Genomic DNA, 6000 nt, shown 5'->3' with positions numbered 1-6000 from the left:
TGAAAGTTTTATATGATAACTTTGAGTTTGAGCCTTGTACAAAAGACCAGAAACAAATGGAATGATGAATAATCGTGATCGACTGAAACATTCCCACATTCCGTTAGCTTGAATGTAATTGGGGATTTCTCTGGGATTAAGCATTGTTGGAAACATTTCAGATAATGTGTTGAGTACACAAGTCAACAATAGAACATAATTCTTTCTGGACATTTGGATGACGAATTGTTTCATATCATATCTTTTACTTGTAAGTTAGTAGGTTTCACATAAAGTAAAGCCTGAGTTTCTCCAATTAAAGTGTGTATTTTTTAGTGCTCTCAGCCACCCAGAAAAAAACTGTTTTTATTCTCCAGTATATAGTTAAAGTAAAACCCTAGAGACTATAATGCTTGACAGTAAGTAAATATATTTGGCTATCATTCATATTGGCTTTGTGTCCCCAGTGACAGTTTGTTGACTCCAAGCAATTTCCTCATATCCATCTGTACTGTCATGTCGAGATGTATAGCTCGGCTATTTGTGTCCCATCCCATCAACATGATGTTCAAAGTCCATCACACTCCTCCTGAGGTTTTTGACTGTGCTTGTATGATGAATTTACAGTGTGTGTGTGAGGGGATGTGCAAATAGTGAGAGAGCATCAGAGACAGAGCAGCATTCAAAGCCCTTTTCTCTGGTAGATCATGGCGAGCTTCAGGAAGTGTCTTGTGTGTGTATTTTTCCAGTGAGACTATCTGTAATCCACTTTTTCTCTTTCCATGTCGCCTCAGGCTGATCAGAGCTCCTTTCTGTTGTAGAAGAGTCCCCAGAGTCCATTTGTGAACAAACTACACACACACACACACACACACACACACACACACACACACACACACACACACACACACACACACACACACACACACACACACACAGGTATCCCAGGTATAATTAAAACCCATGTCTATATTTAGAACAGCTCACACATGAAAACATGTCTTGCTGCAGTGTTTCAAAAACGAGAGGTCAGCACTCAAAGTTGTTCATGAAAATATGTGGAGCTTGCACATAAAATTTCATTGAGAAGAGAAATGTCAAACAAACTCTGCCCTGAGTTTAAAAAGAATTGGAAAAATGAAACGATTTTTTTGTCTTCTGTTCTGAAATTGAAATTTCATAGAAAGTAGCCCGACATTGTTTCTTGAAAGAAGCCCAACAACTCAAAGGGACACACCATGGTCAGTCTTTATCAACCATAATCCAAAGCTGCTCTTAAAACATCTATAGGCTCATTTATCCTCAATTTCAGATACATAGAAGAAAACAGATGGAACCTTTTGTTCTAACGATGCGTTCATTTCATCCATATAGGAGCACGTCATCTGAAAGTTTACCATGCAGATTAAACAGACAAAATGAAGCAGCAACATCATGGGAAGAAGTGAGAGTGATGTTTATATAGTTTTAAACAAACACATCTCTTTTCCTACGCAGCATAAATGGGCCTCGGGACTATGTCACCATCATCTCCCATCTGAAAGTCATTTTTAGACACAAAACCTCACTTAACAAATGCACTGAGGTTAGAAATGTTCCCAAGATCTGTTCTTTTTTATAGTTTAGCTTGGTGGATGATTCCTTTTATGAATGTAGTTCCAACAGTTTTGTTGAATGTCAGTGAATAACTACAGTAAGTACTGAGGAGGACTCAAAGGTTTGAATATCTGACATTATGGCTGGTATGGATTTCTAAGTATTGGTAATAAACCATAAAATAAGACATCATCTGCATATATGTTTTGTTATCAATACAGATATGTGTTTTGTCATGTGTTTTATTCTGCCTTTATCACTAACAACATGGTTTCTACTTCAACTTGGGATTCTTATGGTTGTTTATTTAATGTGTACAGTAATCAGGCTAATAGCCATGTTGCTAAAACTACCATTAGCAGCCATAGACTGTATTCAGAGATGAATGATGTGTCCCTGCTTCCTCCCACTATCCAGAAATGAGGCTGCAACATACCTGAAACAAATGCTGCCATCTTGTGCATTTGGAGTTTTCTCAGTAGGATCAGAGGACAGAGCCACGGTGTCAAGGTTTCATAGATACCCACGCTCGACCAGTCGCGAGTCAGTCTCAGCTCTCAATCGTGACGTTTCATCCTGTTTTGACAGCATCAAATAATTAACACTTAACAGAAACATGAGCCCTCATTACATCAGTGTATGAACTACTTAAAATGACAGGAAAACTTTGAGAAAGGTTTATATGATGTTTACTTACTTTATTTTGGTCCAGGTCCCATCCACTTATACGGAGGAGGTAGGAGCAGCTAAAAACAAGCATTGTTCATTTGATAACAAAAAACACATAGTGGTGACATTTCTTAAATGAGCAGAGGTGAAAATGAGGATATTCTGTAATGATTTAAGAGTTGATAAAAGAAAAAGAGAGAAGTGGCTTTCTGCAACAGCAGTGTCAACATTAATACCACTTTAAAACTCCAGAGGGAAAAGTTGTCTACTGCCACATTCAAATAATTAAAATTACTTGTGTAGATTTAGTGTATACCATTAATTTGTATTGACTGAAACATTAAGGCAGTGGAAAAGGGACAAACTCAGACTGTAATAGCCAAAAGAAAAGCAGGATTAACTGACACAATCGATTTTTTGCTCTATCTAAGTGTTTTTTTCTGTTTACCATATTGTTTAGGGTACTGAGGATCACACATATATATATATATATATACACTAGTAGACATAAATAGGATAAAAAACAAGAAGCAAATGTAAAGTTCGTCTGCTGACACCATTAATATCATGCCACAAGTAAACCTAACCATGCATTTGTACAGAAACTTTGGTTGTTTGTACATTTCTTTAGTGTCCCAGTGAGCCCACAAACCTGAAACAGGATGAAACATGTGGTGTGTGAGGCAGTGGGGAGGCCTGCAGGTGAAGTGAGTGAGATGCTGACATAAAACACAGGTTTATATTCAGCACTGCAGGTTAAAGTTTGATCAGTACAACTGAACATATGGTCTTTGTCGACCGGGAAATGTTTCGTTCTCCTCATGAACAATTCAACTTACAGTTTTCCACTTCATCACTTCTGTCTCCGTGTCTCCCTCCATCACACGCTCGCTGTCTCCCTTGTTTGTTTCCTTCTTTTTTATGTGGTCTGGGCAACGTGTGAAGTGATGGGTGTTCAAGGTTGATTCACACGTCAGAGGAGGCGCTGTTCGAGATGCTCTCACTCCCATCCTTTTCAAAAGGGGCCTCTTCATCTCCTCAGCCCGCCTGCTGAGCACCCTCACTGGGCAGAGGGAAACCCAAGGCCAGCCTCCCTGACAGCCATTCACACCTCCACCATCTTTCAGCATCATCCACTCTCTCTGTCTTTTCATCTGTGAAAGGAATCATTTCATTCTTGAAACCTAACAAGGAAAGAGACTATGAACAATGATTCTTCTTAAATCCATGTGGTGACTGACATTTTTAGCTTCCTCAGACTGTGCTGTGACAAACTGCTTCAGTGAAGCATTAGTACCATTAGCTGCAGAAATTGTTTCTACAAAGACAAGCTTAGATTGGCTTTTGTTCGACTGTTGAAGTGGTTGATTATGTTTTATTCATAGCGACACAAGAAAGAATAAATCTACCTAAACTTAGTTTACAAAACATTGTCAGTGGTTTGGTCTACTTTGTTCACATTTGCTGTAGTCCACCAATTAATATGGATTGGATGGTGACTCGATTTGCAGCCAGTTTTAACTCATTGAAATGTAATCGCTTGAATTGTGTTGAAATAGTATTTATATAACAGCTAGATCTTCATATTTTTGAGAAAATGTTTTATCTTTTTTTCTAATCTCGATCAATTTATGGCTTTTTATCTTGAGTCTGCTTGGGACATTTTCTAAATCTGCACATTGTGGCTTTAAAAGAAAATATAGACAATGAGCAAAAATTCAAACCACTCAGGCACTGCCTCTAAAAATGTTATTTTCCAGACATTGTTGTTGTTTTGAAGACAACCTGAAGTTCACACATTCGTTTTCATTCAGGTGAGGGTAGAGCATGCAGGAGGACATGTGGAACTCAGCTTCAGTTTTTTTTATACAGCACATCGACACCGGTATCCTTCCAAATCAGATCTTGTCGTTCCAAGTTGACATCTGTGTCTGCGTCTTCTACATGTATGACACCTGAGATATTTGTATTTTTCCAATTTGGCGTCTGTTGAATGTTATGAACGTCACCATTTTTTTCTTTCACATGGGCTCACTCAGACATTTTCAGGAAAATGTCTGGCGCAACTGCATTTGTGTTCTTACATACAGCCCCTCTGAAAAAAACTTCAGAAAAACGTCCAGACTTCAATGCACGTCTGAAAGCAGCTTGACTGTGCCATGACGACCAATGCTGGAACACCACACACACACACACACACATCTCTCTCTCTCACACAGTTCTCCACCTCATTACCGCAGCTCCCTGAGGGGATCCTTATCAGTTTTAGCTGGCCTCACCTTTACTCCAGCTATGAAAGAGGTAGGAGGGAAGGAGGACGGATGCTGGGATGCAGAGATGGAGGGATGATGAAAGGAAAGTTAGTGCAGAAACAAGAGGCGTACTGCAGGTGAGATGGACAGAGAGGAGCGGAGCGTGGCTGTGGGGAACCTGGGCATGAGAACAAAGATGGAAGAAATGCATGCAGCTTATTGTAACACAGCCGTGTGAGCCTCTGTCGTATTTGACTCTGAGTTAAAGAAAGAGAGAGAGAGAACGGAGGATGGGAGGTAGAGTTTTTCCATCTGAAGAATCACTCATTGATTTGCTGCTCTTTAAATGTTTGAGTGTCCCCTTTTATTTACGCAAAACTTTATTTATTCAGGCTCCCGTCAATTCTCAGTTGAACACAGCCAGTTAGCCATGCATTATTGACGAGGATGCTGTCGACCTCTCGTGGCTCCGATCTCCCCCTTTTCTTCCTCTCCCTTTTCCTTCTCTTCTTCCCTCCTTCCGTCTCCTCACATCATCGCTTACTTCTCCTCTCCTTTCAATTTAATTTCCTCCTTTTTCCAGCCATCCATCTCTCCCCCTCCAATTGCACCTCATCACTTCATCCACCTTTTATTATTTTGTCTTTCTTCTCTTCCTCCTTTTCCCCCCTCTTCTATTTCCTTTTTTTTCTCTCTGTCTCCTACTCTGGTGGGGCTGGAGGTATTTTACAGCAGAACCACAGTGAATCACAGCTCCGACTGATTATTAAGAGGGAAACAACAGTGATTCATTCAGACGCACTACACATCTCGAGCTCCCTATTGTTCTCAGCTGTCATCATGAAAGCACGCTGTATACACCTGTATAAACATTCACGCTGCTGCTTGATCACTCTGTTCTCCCAAGTTTGAACCCTGCTAATCTTCAGTGTTGGCACAGCGGGGGAGATTTCTTTCCAGAGGGAGAGGCTGAGACATAGCAGCACATCTGAAGTGAACAGGAAACAGACCCAATCCACCTTGATGTGAAAGCCCAGCAGGGATATGACCACATGACTTAAGGTACTGGATGCATCCTCCTCCTCCTCCTCCTCCTCCTCCTCCTTCACTTCAAAAGAACATCAGCTTCATTAAAGAGGAGTGCCAGGAAACATGAGAAAGTGCTACAAAGAGATGAGTGTTTGTCCTCATATCCATAGGCGAGCCTGCTTTCACAAACACACACGTTCATGAAAACAGATTTCATTTACTCACAGATTTGTATGCAGCAGCCCACACACAATCATAAAAATGAGAACGCACATGCAAACACGTGCACTCTTGTATAATCCAAGGCTGAACGGGGACAGCGCTGTGTGTGCTGGGGTAAAAAAAACTAAAAGACAAGGGAAGAGGTAATTAGGGCCACACATACTGTAGCTGCAACAGTGTACACACACACACTCAAACAAAGTGTGTCAGTATGACTGTAGTGCCAAATGTTTGTCAGGTGAACTGGACCTCT

Source organism: Paralichthys olivaceus, chromosome 8 (assembly GCF_024713975.1).
Source record: "Paralichthys olivaceus isolate ysfri-2021 chromosome 8, ASM2471397v2, whole genome shotgun sequence".
NCBI classification, from domain to species: Eukaryota; Metazoa; Chordata; class Actinopteri; order Pleuronectiformes; family Paralichthyidae; genus Paralichthys; species Paralichthys olivaceus.
This window is presented reverse-complemented; position numbering follows the sequence as displayed.